The sequence below is a fragment of the Danio rerio genome, chromosome 20, assembly GCF_049306965.1.
Source record: "Danio rerio strain Tuebingen ecotype United States chromosome 20, GRCz12tu, whole genome shotgun sequence".
NCBI classification, from domain to species: Eukaryota; Metazoa; Chordata; class Actinopteri; order Cypriniformes; family Danionidae; genus Danio; species Danio rerio.
In genome coordinates this window covers 32816975-32834636 of record NC_133195.1, presented here as the reverse complement: position 1 = coordinate 32834636, position 17662 = coordinate 32816975, and the positions used below count along the sequence as shown (strand labels likewise).

The window sequence follows — 17662 nt, the reverse complement described above, 5'->3', positions numbered from 1 at the left end:
CAAGAATTTTGTTACCAATTCACTGCTGGTCCCCTATTGACTCCCATATACACTACTCAACACAATTGAGTACAGCTCAATATTTTAATCCATTTGTCAGTGAATATAATCAATTTATTCAATGCATTTAAACAAAACAGATATATTTATTAAAATAATATTTTAGTCATCAAACATATTTAGAAATTGTAAGATAATACAATTAAATTCAAGCAAAACCTTGCAAAAATACAACCTACAAATTTCAACTATTTTTTTCTTCTCTTGATTTTTCCTCTTTTCTTTTTTTAATTTGTATGTAATATTTTACAAATTTACATATAAATTTGGGTTTACTAGTTTTTGCACCGTTATCAGAAGTTATTTTGTTAGATAAACTCCAGATTGGGCTAGATATTTTTAGACATTCACTAACAAGAACTAACAATAAATAATTGAATTTTTATTTAATGTTAAAGTGATATAATAATGTTAACTAAATAAAAATGTGCAGTTGTCTGCAAATATTTAAGGAGCTAATAGCTAATGAGCTAATATAGACTAACAATGAATGTTTGTATTGTGATTTAAAGGGATAGTTCACCTGAAATTGAAAATTCTCTCATCGTTTATTCATTCATTTTATTTTCGGCTTAGTCCCTCTATTAATCTGGGGTCACCACAGTGGAATGACACACCAACTTATCCAGCATATGTTTTACAAATCGGATGCCCTTCCAGCTGCAACCTATCACTGGGAAACATCCATACACACTCATTCACACACATACACTATGGACAATTTTGCTTACCCAAATGAAACCCCAGAAATGCCAACTAACCCAGCCAGGGCTTAAACCATGACCATCTTGCTGGGATCGTGCTACCAACTGCACCACCATGCTGCCTGTCATCATTTACTCACTCTTTAAAGTATGGTTGCACAATATATCATTTCAGCATCTATATCACAATGTGCGCATCTGCAATAGTCACATTGCAAGATATGCAATGTTCAGTCTGAATCATGGTTGACCAGAAGCTCATTATTTATACAGAATTTATGCGATTTATTAAAAAGTTTTTATTACTTTTTTTCACCTTTCTAATAATAATAATATTAATAATACATTTTATTTGTAATGTGCTTTTTTTTAATACTTATTTAGCGATACAATGCAAAATACTAACAATACAAGGCAAAATACCAACAATAGCAGGAACAGCACAACAATTAAAAAGATGCAACAAATCAATAACATATGAGCCGTAAGATAGAATAAAAAAGTTGACAAAATGATCATCCTAAGTAAAAAATGATGCTAAAAAGGTCTGTCTTAAGAAGTTTCTTAAAACAGTCCAGAGAAGCGGCATTCCTAATGCTGATGGAAAATGCATTCCACAGCTTAGGCACACTGTATGAGAAAGCCCTACCACCCATGGGCTTGTGTTTACAGCGTGGCTGATACAGGGTAAGTGCTGATGCCGAACGAAGACTGCGGGCTTGAGATCTAGCCCAATTATCTACATTTTAAAGTGAAAACAAGATAATTTTATTTACACCAATGGCAGATAATTTTCCTTATTTAAGTAAAAACTCTTAATTTTGACTTATATTTCTTATAAGGTTGAAAATAAAACAATATTTTTACTTAATCTAAGAATTGTATAAATAATTAGACAAGAAACAAGTCAAAGCGAAGTAAGAAAAGCATTTTTCGCAGTGGGATCATTCAATTTCTGTACCTGTATACTGTTATACTCACCAGAAAACCGTCATTCAAACTATCTTGTGAAACTGTATTGTTATCGTTAAATTTATTACAGAAAAATAAAATATCGCAATATCAGATATTTCCAATATCGTGCAGCCCTACTTAATTTATTGAACACAAGAGAAGATATTTTAAAGAAAACTGGAAACGCTCCTACTCTTTTTTTGAGTGAAATATCCCTTTAATAACATAGATGAATGTCAACAAATGAGCTGCTTTGCAACTAACATTCAAACAGGCTAGATTTTGTGTTTAATAATGTAATCAAATCATGATCTACATGTTTCAACAATGTAATGTCACATTATGCACAAAAACCAGTCTGTAAGTGCAATCCATGTTGACTTCGAACTAAAACAAGGTTAAAAATCAACAGACATCGTCGATATTCGTGTGTATAATTGAGTGTGAAATTCGCATCACTTTAAGAGCGCATTTATGTGCTGCTTTGTAATCGAAAAGGGCTTTGTAATCATCGCATTATTCACTCCAACAGCCATGGGGAGCGTGTCTCCCTTGCTGTTTTTTTTTTAAACCATGAAAACGCAAGAAAAGTGCTCTTCACATTTCACTCCAATTTTGCTAAATACCGTGTTTCAACGGCGGTGTCGCTCGTAATCATTCATGTGGCGTCTCAGCGTTCATTAAAGTGTGAGGGCCCTTAATAGATGTTGACGTGGAGCCTCAGATAAAGTGCAGGCTGTGGATCTGGTTACGTGCAGCTTGTTCTGAATAAGCCCACCTGCAACCTCTACTTCAGCCTTTCGGTGTTTGTCATGCTCCTCCGTCCTGCAGCACCAGGTAATTAACTGGATTGTCAACACGAGATGAACTGCAGTGAAATAGTAGCTTCTTTTATCGAGGAGTCGTGATCATTATCTTTGTGTTTTTTTCTTTCTTCTTCTTCTTCTGCCTTTTTCTACCGATCTTCCAGCGCTGTCATCCAGTCTTCAACCCCAGCCCCCCCTCGCCATTGTCTTATTTGTTCACAATTGATGACATCCTCTACTTACCTTTAAATGAGTCTGCCCTCGGGATGAAGTGCTCTTGCCGTGGAAAGGAGAGCTTCAATTTTCCAGTAGCTGTGAGGCGTTTGCGAGTACACCTCTGACAGCTTACTAATTCAGCTGAAGTTTCAAGGCTGCGCTGTAAGATTTCAGAGAGAAGAAAGTGTCGAGTGTTAAGGAGGAAAACAATTCCTTAACTACTCGAAAACCTTGTCGGAGCTGAACTTTGCGTTCAAGGAATAGTTCACTTTATGCCGTCTTGAGTTACTTTCTAACTTTGAAACACAGAAGATAGTGTCTTTTCCGTGCAATTATAATGGATGATGACTGAAGAAAAAGATGCAGAAGCACCTGAAAATGTTTTATTCCAAGTCTTTTGAAGCCACATGAAAAGTTCAAAATGGAGTCATCGTTTACTGATCGTCGTTATTATTTGCTACTGTACTACCAGTCGAATTGGGTCAGTTTGATTTACCTATATCAACCTGTTCAGTTTTGCCCTATGAGTGTATATTCAGGATTTCTATGTACAGGTGAAGTCAGAATTTTTAGCCCCCCTGTTAATTTTTTTCCCCATTTTCTGTTTAATGGAGAGAAGATTTTTTTCAACCCATTTCTAAACATAATAGTTTTAATAACTCATTTCTAATAACTGATTTATTTAATCTTTGTCATGATGACAGTAAATAATATTTGACTAGATATTTTTCAAGACACTTCAACACAGCTTAAAATGACATTTAAAGGCTTAACTAGGTTAACTAGGTAGGTTAGGGTAATTAGGCAAGTTATTGTATTATAATGATGATTTGTTCTGTAGACTATCGAAAAAAATATCTTAAAGGGGCTAATAATTTTGACCTTAAAGTGTTTTTTTTTATTATTAAAAGCTGCTTTTATTCTAGCCAAAATAAAACAAATAAGATTTTAGAAGAAAAAAAATATTATCAGACATACTGTGAAAAATTTCCTTGCGCTGTTAAACATCTTCTGGGAAATTTTTAAAAAAGAAAAAAAATCAAAGGGGGCTAATAATTCTGACTTCAATTGTACACCACGTGAAACACAGCTCACACCACAGCATTTCAAGGAATAATGGCTTTGTTAGGTGTAACATCAGGCAAACTGGTTTCCGGGTTCAAACACTTTATCAATCTGTACTGGAAGACTCAACAAATACTAATAATAAACGTTTACAAAGCGATACTTTCGAAAATCATGATCGCTACAGTATATATATATCTATGCCTAATATCTGATGGCCAGAAAGTGATACATTTTTTATAAATTGTTAAGATATTTGTGTTTGTGATGCAGCAAGTCCAGAGACTGTTGTGTACACCATGACTTTGTATAAAATTCACTTAATTGTGTGAAAACGTTACGAAATCCTATTTTTTTAGTTTTGGGGGATTTGCATTGCCCCCACCACAGCATTATAAGGAGGATCAGCTCTGGACTTTGACTATGTGCTTGATAAGTGTAATGTCACGAAACAGCTTCCAGGTCCAAGCGCTCTATCAAACTGTATGGAGAGACTCGACAAATGGTAATAGTACATGTTTACAAAGTTTTGTAATACTTTCGAAAATCACAATCGCAATATATATTTCCATGCCTAATATCCAATAGCCAAAAAGTGATTAATTTTTATAAATTGTTAAAATATTGGTGTCTGTGATGCAGCTAGTCCAGAGACTGTTGCGCACACCATGACTTTTATATAAAATTTACTTTAATGTGTGATATGACTAAAAAGACATAAACAAATATTTTCTCAATTCAAATGAGTGTTCCAGACTTAACAAGCGGATTGCATCTTGATTTTTTTCCCCTTTTATTCAGCTTCAGTTTAGTTGTAGATCTATTGGTGTGATTGGGATCACTTTGTTGTTGCATGACCCAATTTTGGCAAAGCTTTAGCTGTCTGATGGACATTGTGTTAACACACACCTACGACCTACAAACTGCTAAAACTTCTGCTGATGATCATTTAAGGCATTTGATTAGCAGTGCATGACATATTTTTGTTAATGCTATATTTCGTTGTTTATCTGAGTTTCTATTTCCCAAATAATCTTCCAAAGATCAGATGTTTATTTATATCTTAATATGGAATTTTATTTTATATAATACAATGTCCTAATTTTTTTACATGACTGTACATAAAATAATGGTTTCTTACGTATAGATTCATTCATTCATTCATTTTCCTTCGCTTTAGTCGCTTATTTATCAGGGGTCACCACAGCAGAATGAACCGACAACTGTTCCAACATATGTTTTACGCAGCTGATGCCCTTCCTGTCACAACCTAGTACTGGGAAACACCCATGTACTCTCACATTTACTCATTCATACACTGCAGCCAATTTAGTTAATCCAAATCACCTGTACCGCACGTCTTTGAACTGTGGGGGAAACCAGAATCCCTTCACCTCCACCACCATTATTTATATTATTATTTAATATATATGTGACTTCGGACCACAAAATCAGTCATAAGTGTCTATTTTTGGACATTAAGAGTTAATCTGCAAAGGTATGTATGTATTGTAAGAACAAGAGATTATTTAGCTGATATACAACTATTAACAACCTGGAATCTGTGGTTTCAAACAAAACTAAATATTCTGAAATGATCCTTTATGTTGTCCGAATGAAGATCTTAAATATACATATTTCTAATCAAAAATGGACTTTTGATATAAACCTTTCTTTAATATTCTAATGAGTTTTGGCATAAAAAAATATAATTTTGGTTTATACAGTGTATTTTTGCCAATTTCTACAAATATTACTATGCAACTTAAAAAGGTTTTGTCATACTGGGTCACATGTATTAATACGCCATAGTATGATTCACTTTTGAGTAGCACAGTGGCTCAGTGGTTAGCCCTGTTACCTCACTGTTACCATTGCTGGTTTGAGTCCTGGCTGGGCCAGTTGGCATTTCTATGTGGAGTTTGCATGTTCTCCCCTTGTTCGTGTGGGTTTCCTTCGGGTGCTCTGGTTTCCCCCACAGTCCAAAGACATACTCTATAGGTAAATTGGATGAACTAAACTTGCCATAGTGTATGTGTGTGTATGTGGATAAGAGAGTTTATGGGTGTTTCCCAGTACTTCCCAGTAGGAAGGGCATCCGCTGCGTAAAACATACAGTATGCTGGAATAGTTGGTGGTTCATTCTGCAGTGGAAAACCCTGATAAATAAGGGACTAAGCTTAAGGAAAAAAATAATGAATAATTCCCCTTTAAATTTATTCATTCATTCATTCATTCATTCATTCATTCATTCATTCATTCATTCATTCATTTCTTTTCGGCTTAGTCCCTTTATTTATCTGGGGTCGTCACAGTGGAATGAACCGCCAACTTATCCGGCATATGTTTTTATGCAGCAGATGCTCTTCCAGCTTTAACCCATCTCTGGGAAACATTCATACACACTCATACACTACGGAAAATTTAGCCTACCCAATTTACCTGTTGCGCATGTCTTTGGACTGTGGGGGAAACCAAAGCACCCAAAGGAAACCTAAGCAAACGTGGGGAGAACATGCAAACTCCACAAAGAAAAGCCAGCTGACCCAGCCAAGACTCGAACCAGCGATCTTCTTGCTGTGAGGCGAACGTGCTACCCACTGCGCCACTGTGCAGCCCCTTTCAATTAACTAAATTATTTTATAATTTATAAATATCATTTGCATAATGATATTTAAATTACTTAGTATTTATTTAAAGAGGGATTGTATTTTCTTTTCATTTATCAGCAGTGTTATTGTTTTTTTTTTCTTTTCAGGTTTACTCTTGTGGGCAAACAACAGTATACATTTTTTTTTTTAAATGACGAAGATCAAACCTTAAAGGATCATTTATTAATATCACAAACTTCACTGAATAATGACTTGAAACAACAACAATTTTGGTCTTTTCCTTAAACAAAGAAAGGCACAAGACATATTGACCCATTTTATGAATAATTTTTTTGAAACTTGAAAGCTCCAGCTCGTGTGCATTGTAATTACGCAGAAAAACAGTCTTTGAAATGTCTCCTTTTATGTTGCACAGAACAAACGATGACAGAAATGTAATTTAGAGTGAACTATTCCTTTAGAAAAGCTCCACGTCCGACACCATAGGAAAGCAGCTCGGCTCTTGTTGCTCTAAAAATGGCTGCTCAGTCAAAAGTAAGATTGTGCTTCACATTCTGACAAAGGCTTGGACCGACTCCAGCCCTTGTAAATCCCTAAAAAACTAGGTCAAACAGTTTCTCTCTCCACAATTGAACAGTACAACCCAGGTAATGTTTTGGACAAAATGCCCGAGGCGCAACATAAAATGATCAGCACAAGTGTGTTTATTATTTATCCACCTTGCATGTTTTCATGGCGAGATAATAAAGCAGCATTGTCTGATTGATGCCTTTCATCTTGCCCTTTGCCACCACATATGCATGAGGCCTGTAGCTATGACATGAAATCGGCTCCAGTAATCGATAGTTTGAAAAGGGCACACACACGCGCACAGAAATCTATGTCCACCCTGCACCTTGTCGAGCTTTCCTGTGGTGTCAAGAAAGAAAAAAAAAAACTCTCCCTCAGGCAGTGCAATCCATCAACACAGGGCCTGGCCTTCAGACTAAACACACTCTCATTATAGTGGGTCAGGGCCCCACGAGAACCTCTGAATACATGTTTACTATTACTGAAAAAAGCAGCAAACAAGTGCACTGCATGTAACAATGCTTAGCTTTATGCTGCAGCTTTATTGGATGGTTAATCAACGGTGGTTGATTGGTGAGCTAGAGAAGTTTATTTACAATTTCTCATTTGCCAGAAAATAAGTTGGGTTTTCATCGTCTTAAAGCCAAATCACACTGCTCTGAAACGTGCTGACAAATGTAGACTTTTCACACATTCTACAACCAGACAAGTGCAAATTTAGCATGCTCAATTGATAAAAAAAGCTCTTACATATGTCAACAGACACCAATACAGTGACTATGTTTACATGGACATCAGTAATCTATTTATTTGCCTTAATCTGAATAAGACAGTAATCATAATATGATTCCCCTACTGTGCAATAAACGTGCAATACTTTCTTATACGCATTTGTACACAGCACCGTATAACCTGTATATTCATTCATTCATTCATTTTCTTGTCAGCTTAGTCCCTTTATCAATCCGGGGTCGCCACAGCGGAATGAACCGCCAACTTATCCAGCAAGTTTTTATGCAGCTGATGCCCTTCCAGCCACAACCCATTTCTGGGAAACATTCACACACACACACTCATATACTACTGACAATTTAGCCTACCCAATTCACCTGTACCGCATGTCTTTGGACTGTGGGGGAAACCGGAGCACCCGGAGGAAACCCACGTGAACGCAGGGAGAACATGCAAACTCCACACAGAAACGGCAACTGACCCAGCCGAGGCTCGAACCAGCGACCCATCGACCTTCTTCCTGTGAGGCGACAGCAATACCTACTGCGCTACTGCTTTGCCCTAACCTAACTGCTCTAACCTTATCGTATTTCTTTTTTCCATATTTATTTTGTGTTGTCTCTTGTAACTTTATGTACACTGAAAGCTTCTGTAGCCAAAACAAATTCCTTGTGTGTGTGAAGCACACTTGGCAATAAAACTGATTCTGATGATTAAGGTGTTTGCATGAGTTACTTTTAGAATGTTCCATTCATGATCCCGTTGTACATGTTATAGCACATAATTCGATGAATGTCAATGCATCACCACGCTATCCACATTTCCTCCGGAGTTTAATGTAATTTCTGGTGTTTCATTGTTAATTTGTTGACTTTATCTGCCATATGGTACTTTTATTTTTATTCAGGAACATTCCATTCATCCCCCCCCATACCCCTCCCCCCCCCCCCCCCTGTCGCAAAACACAGCAAACAGTTCTACATGATGGTAATAGTTTGATAAAGGTGTTTACATGTCTGTACTGCACTTCAATAATAATCGGCATACCCCACATGTCTTAATTTCATTTCTGTTTAGTTTGATTATGATTTTAGTCGGATTAAGGTAATCAAAAATCGCTGTTTTAGATTATTGGTGTCCATATAAACGTACTCACAGATCCAGCTTAACCTGATGAAGTGTGTAATGATGTGTAGATGTCTGTCTTGCAGTGTGAATTGAAAGGTAAATGCGCTGTGATTTATATTCCAAAGCAACTCTTATGATGCAATTAAGGTCAAGCAAAACAAATTTGCATATGCACATTTGGATTAGTGCTTTATAAGAGAGATTCAAATTTTTGTTTGTTATAAGTTTTTTTTGTGCACTGCTAATTTCAGGCTACTTTTACATGACAATGTTGCAGCCAGTGCTTAATTTGAGCCATATCTGGCCAGATCCTGTTCCGGAAAATGTCAGATATTCATGTTTTGCATTGTGGTATTTATTTCTACTTGTGCGTAGGCATGGGACGATAACCGTTTTCAAGGTATAACATGGTTTGGAAAAGTCAAGGTTATAAAATGTAACATTTCTGTCCTACAGTATATGTAAGTTTTTTTTGTTTTTTTAAGGACAATAATATCTCCAGCAGAAAGGATATCTGATGCCATTTTGTCATCATGACATGACATACCCGCGTCATTGCATTGCATTACTCCCATGAGTTCTCTCCCAGTGCATCATGGGACAGCGTAGTGTCCATTGAATGAGCACTTCACAATTTAGCCGTAACTACTAGGTCATCCAGGTACTTCTCGCATACTGTTTTTTAAATTATATGAATTCAGACATACTACTCGCCTCACAAACTGTTTTTGGCATACTATATAGAATGGAAGTATGTGATTTCGGATGCAGCGGTTGTGTTCAAAATGGAAAAAAATCTTGCTTTTTACCCAGACATTTAAGAAGAATATTTTTAAGAGAACTGATATTTTTATTCAAGGTTATCATGCTGTCAGAAACTTATACCAGCCCATGCCTACTTGTGCGTTGTGAATACCTACGTGTGTCTTTGTGTCTGTGTGTGTGTGTGAGAGAGAGAATGTAAATGAGTGCAAACCAGTGCAAGCGAAGGCTGTGTGGATTGTGTATGCATGCACACACATATAACGATAGTCACTGTGCGCAAGTTAAAGCAAAAGTCCCGTTTAACTATTAACCCTCAACAATATTTTCAGCCAATCAGCTTTTCTTTGTATACAATCACTCTCATTGGTTGGTGATTATTGTTTAGTGCACAGTGAGCAGCGAAAATAAATAATGGCACAGTGGCCAGCCTAAATAATATTTGTATTTTCAAAGTGGTGAAAAGGCAGTCATGCATATTATCATATTTTAAAACCTTAAGTAAATCTGATAATGAGCCTGATCAAACGAGATCTTGAGAAGATGAAACTGCAGGAGTGGATTAGGATAGCAGGAGACAGAAGCAAAGCGATCTTAAGTCAGCCAAAAAACATTAACTGTGGGGTCTTCCTGAAGATTAGACTGAGTGAGTCATTGAATTATTATATTTTCACCTGGCACATAATAGTGAAGTGAACTGAATAGTGATTGTTCATGTAATTTATGTTTGTAGCTACATGTTTTTATCATTCATGACTGACCTATAACATTATATATGAAAAAAAAAAACATTCAGAAATGTGATGCTCTTTTTTGCACTATAAAATAATTTCATGTTCCGGGAAAACTGAAATAGTGTGGTGGACGTCGCTCACGGTAACTTTTATTTTCTGGTTTTGTTCTGGGAATTAGTGTAGCCTCAAAACAGAAATGTTGTTCCCTTGGTTACATGACAACGTTTTCAAAATGATCCACGTTTACACAACTGCGAAACCGAACAGAAAAGTTGTATTATGTATTACAGGATAGTATTTGGTGCTGTCAACTTGTTAATAAACAAAGTACGTTTACATGTACACGGCAATGGCTGTCTTTTCAAAAACTTCCACTTTTGTATTTGTTTTTAGTCCCAAAAACTGGTTTTCCAGTAAACAAATAAGTGAAACGCATAAAAGGTTTCTCTGTTTTTGGCTCAAAAGGTTGTTGTGTAAATAACCCCTCAGCTTCACTTTAATAATAATAAACTGGTTTACTGTTGACATTTATAAGAAGCATTGTTTATTGTTATTGCCACTAGAGTTTCTGTTTGCATTGTACAATCTTTTTTAGTACATTTGTTGTGTTGTTGAGAAACTAAAATGTGTGTTTGCTAACATTTAATTTTATTTAAGACTACTGTAGCCAATTTTATTTAATTTATGAATATAATTATAAAATGTGACTTACAGGATGTGTAAATGCAATTTATCTGTGATTTATTTGTGATTAGGTCAAAAGTGGCAACTAGAGGGGAACATTTTGCGAGTAATCTGCTGATAATGCTTGATATAAAAAACACAGTCACAGCAGCATTTTCTTAATAGCTTGCAGTACATAAACCAGCACAGATTAAGTTGCAAAACAGCACTAAATAATCAGTCAAATTTATGGTTAAAACAGCTGTGGTTAACACAATTCTTGCATTACAAATACAGTAGAAACCAAAAAAGAAATTTCCCAATTTTACAGTATTTTATTAATTTAAAGGTTTTAGCAGACCTTTCTTTTGAAATACTTAAAAACTAAACATTGTACCTTTGTTACAAAGACAAAAACACAACCAAATGCATGTGGGCATGGGAAAAATCACATGATAAACCAATGCTCTTTACAAACTATTTTCACACAACATACAATAATAAAATATAGAAGCTGCTCATTGTCGTTCAAAAACACCATCATGGTGACACACATGACAATAAAGTGATGCAATAAACATTATTTATTATCTATTTGGCCAGGGCACTCTTGTAAAAGAGATGTTTAATCTTAATGTGGTTGTCCTGGTAAAATAAAGGTTATTATAATAATAATAATAATAATAATAATAATAATAATAATAATAATAATAATAATTATTATTATTATTATTATTATTATTATTATTTTTATTATTATTATTATTATTATTGTAATAATTATAATAATTTATCAATATTAGATGCAACATAAACTTTGTTATAAATCACTGATAAGAAAATTCAAAAAATAAAAGTAATGTAAACATCCATGTCATGCATGAAATTCTGAGAAATCATTTTATGGTTATTCAACATACATATTTAAAAGAATCTTATAGTCAACAATGGCTGCACAATATTGGAAAAATCTGAAATAGTTTTTTTTTTTTCTGCATATGAATATGAATGTCTTACCAGAGGATTTAAATAGATCTATTTGGAAAGATTTCATTAATTTAGATCGACCTGAATGATCAAGCCTTTTTTCTATGCAGTGCATCTGCATAAATTATAATAAATTACAAGCAAAAATAAATACAGTGTCTGACAGTATTCAAGTACAGAAAGTGAACAGTCAAATATAAAATATCATGATCAGCATTGCATAAATAATAAAATAATAATAATGCCTTTATTGTTTTATCTTTAATAAATAATGTAATCCTGCAATGTGACTATTGCAGATACACACATTGTGATATTGATGCTCAGCGATATATTGTTCAACCCTACTGTCAACCAAATCACACTTTTTACTGTAGTGTTTTTGCAACCACTAAAATCACAGCCATTTATTTTACTGTGAACATTAATGATGATGATATGGTTCATATAGTCAAGAAACAACACAGGAGCATAACTGGTTAATATTTTTTTTAACGGACTACCACAAACCTTAGTAAACATTCATTTAAATACTCTCCTACTATGGGTTTTGCATCTGAAACGGAATCTCCTAATGCAAATACATGGTAAAATAAATGTCAGTGCCTTTTCAGCACTATAATGTTTCATTGTGTGCACCTCAATAGCAAATCCTGACTGTATTCTTTTATGCCACAGACAGTTTACATTGGCGCTAGCTGTTACTAATCTTGCCACTTTCTCATGTTTTTGTAGTTTTGGTGCTTTAAAGCATTGCAGAATCTCCAGTTTTAGCAATGTTTAGTTTTCATTATAGTTTTGTAAAATTATGCAGAGGTGTGTGTGAGGGAGGACTGGGAGAGTGTAAACAGAGTGGAGGAAGAAAAGGCAAGACAATCGATACAATAGTTTAATTTCATTGCTATTGAGTTAAAAATACCAAAGCTTTCCACAAATGCATGCTGTAGTTCACCATTACATAAGAAATTTATGTTTATTTATACTTGAAACTCTGGAAAACCTACAAGAACGCTTTCTTTGCCATTCCAAATGACTTTATTAATAAGTTATTTGAGTCACTGCAGTGATGTACGGATGCAGTCCTCCAGGCTCATGAGAGTCATACACAATAATAATTCTTTTTCCACTGCACCATGACTTTACATTTTTTTGTGTACATTATTTCTATTAAGTGACAAGACTTTTGTCTAAGCAAAGTCAGACCTTACTGTCCTAATTAAATAATTAAAAATCAAGAAATGATCGAATTTTATTTTGGTAAAATATGCAAAATCTTGAGGCTTTTGCCTTTCATATAAGCCACTTCTGATACCAAATGATCATCAAGAAGTCAAGTTATTATTTGTTGTTCCTAAAACTTGGATAGGCGACAAGACTTTTGTCAGGTAGTGTATAAACGCCCATCTGTTTGGATTTGCACTTTGCATATCAACAAGCTGTTACATTTTTAATACAATTCATGGCTTTTTGGCATTTATTTAAGTATTTATTGAAGAGCTGTAAAGATCAATGTGCTCCCACAATGCATGATGGGTTTTTGTCTTGAAGACTCAGGGAGAACTTACTCAGAAATACTTACAAAGAAAAAACAAACACTCACTTTTTGATCCATAAATGAGTCTCTGACTTACTGTGCATGATCTCACGGTTTGTCACAGAGATGCAGTCATCAGTATTTAACTAAAGCATCTTCTCATTTCTCATTTATCACAACTAGTCTCATGACTAGTTGTGACACACCAAATAAGTCATCAGTTACCGGTCATCTACCACATAACTTGTGATTTTAAATTTGATTTAACATGTAGATTTTAAACCCAGATGACACAATATAGCACAGGAAACCTGTAAAATTAACTAGTTTACACAATCAATTCAATTTAAAGGGACGGTTACCCAAAAATGAAGATTCTTTCATTATTTACTCACCTTTTTCTTGTTCCAAACCGGTTTGACTTTCGTTCTTCTGTTTTGTTCTTCTTCAAATCGTCACCTTGGAATTATAAGGTTCTATTTGCGTTCTGAATGATTTTGAGATAATGAGCTTCAAAGTTTTTGCAAACAGTATTTCATAGCAAACAGTATGAGTGTAACATTTGCTTTTTTAAATAAAAAGTCTTAAAATGTAAACAACTTATAAAAAACATCCCATAATGTAAATAAGTTGTTATTTAACAAGAATATGTCAATAACTCAATTTGGACAAAAAAGTCAGAAGCTTATAATTCTAAGGTGAAGAAATGAAGATACCTTGAAGAAAGCTGGAAACCAGGAACCATTCACTTCCAAAGTATTTGTTTTTCCTACTATGGAAGTCAATGGTTACTATGCTTGGGCGGTATTCAATTTTGATACCGTTAAACCTCCTCTCCTATTTTACCTCAGTATACGGTATTACCGTGTGTAATAAAAAATTATAATGTAAGGCTCAGACAGTGTCACTAAAATGTTGACATGTGCCTGAATACCATATATGCGACCTTAGATTTGAGGGATTTCCATCTCTCGCAGTGACCTTTTTGTTGCACAGTTTGCCTTGTCCGTATTTACCACCTCTCCCTTCTCATTCGGTCAAAACCCGAAATACTGCCAAACTGCAGAAATTGTGATCTTTTTCGACTTTGTGAGCGACTTGCCATCTTTCCCCACCTCTCTCTTTCTCCTCCACGCTTTCCTGTGATGAAAACCACGCATACGCATTTTAGGCATTAAATAAATTATATTTAACGTTTAATCCTTATCCCCTATGTACATGCATTGTTTTTATGACAGTATAACAGTATTGAAAGTGATACCGCTGCTATTTTTAGATGCTGCGGTATACCATATTACTGTATTACCGACCAAGCCTAATGGTTACAGGTTTCAGCTTTCTTCAAAATATCTTATTTTGTGTTCAACAGTAGAAAGAAACTCATAAAGGTTTAAAACCATAGAGAACTATTATTAGATGCAAACGTTGTCCTGTGTGTTGTGCTACACGAACACCTCTTTTAAAATCTCAGAAAATAATGTAAAACATTTCACACCATTTAATTTATCAATCATATTATAATCTATAAATTAGCATGTTATTTGCTCCAGTACATTTCACATCCATTTCTTTTACTAAAATTGTATAAATGCCACTAAAAATTGCATTCAACTGGTTTCAGACTGACCTAAAACATTGAATGTATGTAGCTTATCCATAAAAGCATTATCTTCTCTTTCAGGTGACTTTCACAAGCTGATATACTATTCAGTACATCCTGTGCTTGTTTATGCATTATTGCAATACAAGTTTTGTTAGTAGATTGACAACAACTGCTTGATTTCCTTCTATATAAAACTATAACATGCTGAGTTTTTTATTATTTTTTTTTACATATATTGAGTCGGGTAACTTTTCAAAGTCAGTGGTAGTGTAACTTGAGAACTGTAAAGTTGTTGTTTTTTTGCATTTATCTTGTTTACCTCACTGCTTTCATCATTTTGACACAGAGGCACTGAAGAGAGTGTTGTGAAATCCTGCGTATAACTTCAACAGCCACCTCCAGTTCACATGGAGATGTTTTTGTAAGAATACGAGAGCAAGGTTACGGTGTTGGAGTGTAATCTGCCATTGCATTTGCTGCATTGACAAGGTCTAACACAAGCACACACCAGCGTGTTAAGTATTCTCTGTTTATCTTCTCGTGAAGTCACTCCTGTCTGCCAAGCATCAGACCTTGAAAGTGTGGAGACATGGGGTCAATTGCATTACAGTATGTATTCCACTTCAGAGGCTTCTTATCTATCGCTGATAACGAAATCCTTTACTCTCCCCAAATCACAGCGACGCTGGGGTTTTCACTAGAGAAATGTTTTGGAAGTGGCGGAATTAGATCAAAATCTCATGCATGGTAAATTCGGGAAATGTCCATAAAATAAAATGGCAAAGTGGTGGAAAAGGCTTCCTCTAGATGTCTTTGAAAGTCATTTCATACAACATTTTGTGGTGTATGGTCTGCTGCTGACTTCCTTGTTTTGTTAACAGCTTGAAAGTAAAGACCTGTTTAGGTTTCAAATTAAACAGAGAGAATTGTTTAACAAGGGTTTTTTCAGAGTTGGATCTGCAAGAATTATTGGAGTTATGTGAAACATTAATAGTGAGAAAAATACAGAAAACATTTGATCATGTTCTAAAGAGCTTTTACCTGTATTTGTTTTTCTTCTAATCTGAAAAAATAAACTGAATTAAATGTCTAAACAGCATGGAAACCTGCAACTGTTAATAACTATAAAATTAAACGTTTAGAACCAGTGTATCTGCAGGGTCTTATAAAGTCTTAAATCTCAAAAACAACATTGTAGGCCTTAAAAGCCTTAAATTTAATGAAATATTGTGTTTTAGGTCTTAAATCTGTTTTAAACATTTCTTAATTTTCCTTTGTTTATGTATAGCTACCCAATCAGGCTAACACCTATCCAATCACTAACATCCCATCTCAAATAAACGTTTAACTTTTTAAGAATGTAATTTGAGCTCTATTTACCATAATGGTTGAATTATTTTCCTTATGTTAAGACTTGTTTAAAAGTTCTTTATGTATTTACTGCTGAGGACGCTGACCTGGACAGACTGTTAGAATGCATTTATTATAGTTTTTATAACCTTTAAAACTTTATTCAAATTTTTAACCCTTTAACTTCCCCACCAAGAAAAAAAATCTTTGGATTGCGTTTCTTAACTAAAATTTCACTCATAATGGTCTTGAAAATGTCTTAAAAGGTCTTAAATTTAACTTTCTGAAACCTGCAGAAACCCTGTAAAAGATTCTTTCAAGGTTTTTTTTTGCACATAAAAATACTGAAATTTACATAAAGCAGATTTGAACTTTGTTGGTATATTATTGAAACAAATTATGAAAATACATTTTTATGGCAATGTTTCTGGTATTCCGCTGCTTATAAGACGTTTTATATTATTTTTTAAGATATTTTAATTCATATATTTTTTGTGTATAAAAGACAACATAAAAAACATAGCTCACAAGATACCTTATTTGTAGGTAGTCAGTATCAAAAATGACTTTAGCTTTAAATAATTCATGCAGTAATGTGTTTTTTAATGAATATGATTTTATATTAAATATATATTAATTTATTTATAGAGTAAATATTTCAACAGCAATTACTTAGTCCTTAGTGTTACACAATCCTTCAGAAATAATTGTATAATATGCTGATTTGCTTCTCAAGAAACATTTTGTATAATCATAATGACAGAGGATAAGCGGCCTAAACATTTGTGTGGAAACAATGCTTTTTTCCAGCATTTTTAATAGATATAGTTTGAAATCTTTTTTTTTTTTTTTTTTTTTAAGAAAATTGTTTTGTTCATCAAGGCAGCATTTATTAAATGTTTTTAAAAAATTAAATTGTTAAATATTTATAAAAATTAAAATAACTGCTTTCTAATTGTATGTTGTTTTTAAACGATTACTCCAGTCATTATTGCTTTTATTATCTTTACCATTAATATTAATGATAATAATAATAATAATAATACATATTAGAGGGATTACTGAAGACTGGAGTAATGAAGCTGAAAGTTCATCTTTAAAATCACTGCAATAAATGATTAAATTAAATGATAAACTACTTTTGAACAGTTCTTTTATAGTGCAAGAACATTTGACAATTTG

The 17662-nt window shown here is 34.1% G+C and overlaps 1 long non-coding RNA gene across 6 annotated transcripts in view; it reads left to right on the top strand.

The window, feature by feature from the left end:
• Positions 1–17662, top strand: part of LOC137488661 (uncharacterized) — a 331464-nt gene that overhangs the window by 199029 nt on the left and 114773 nt on the right. The gene's annotated exons all lie outside the window — the stretch shown is intronic.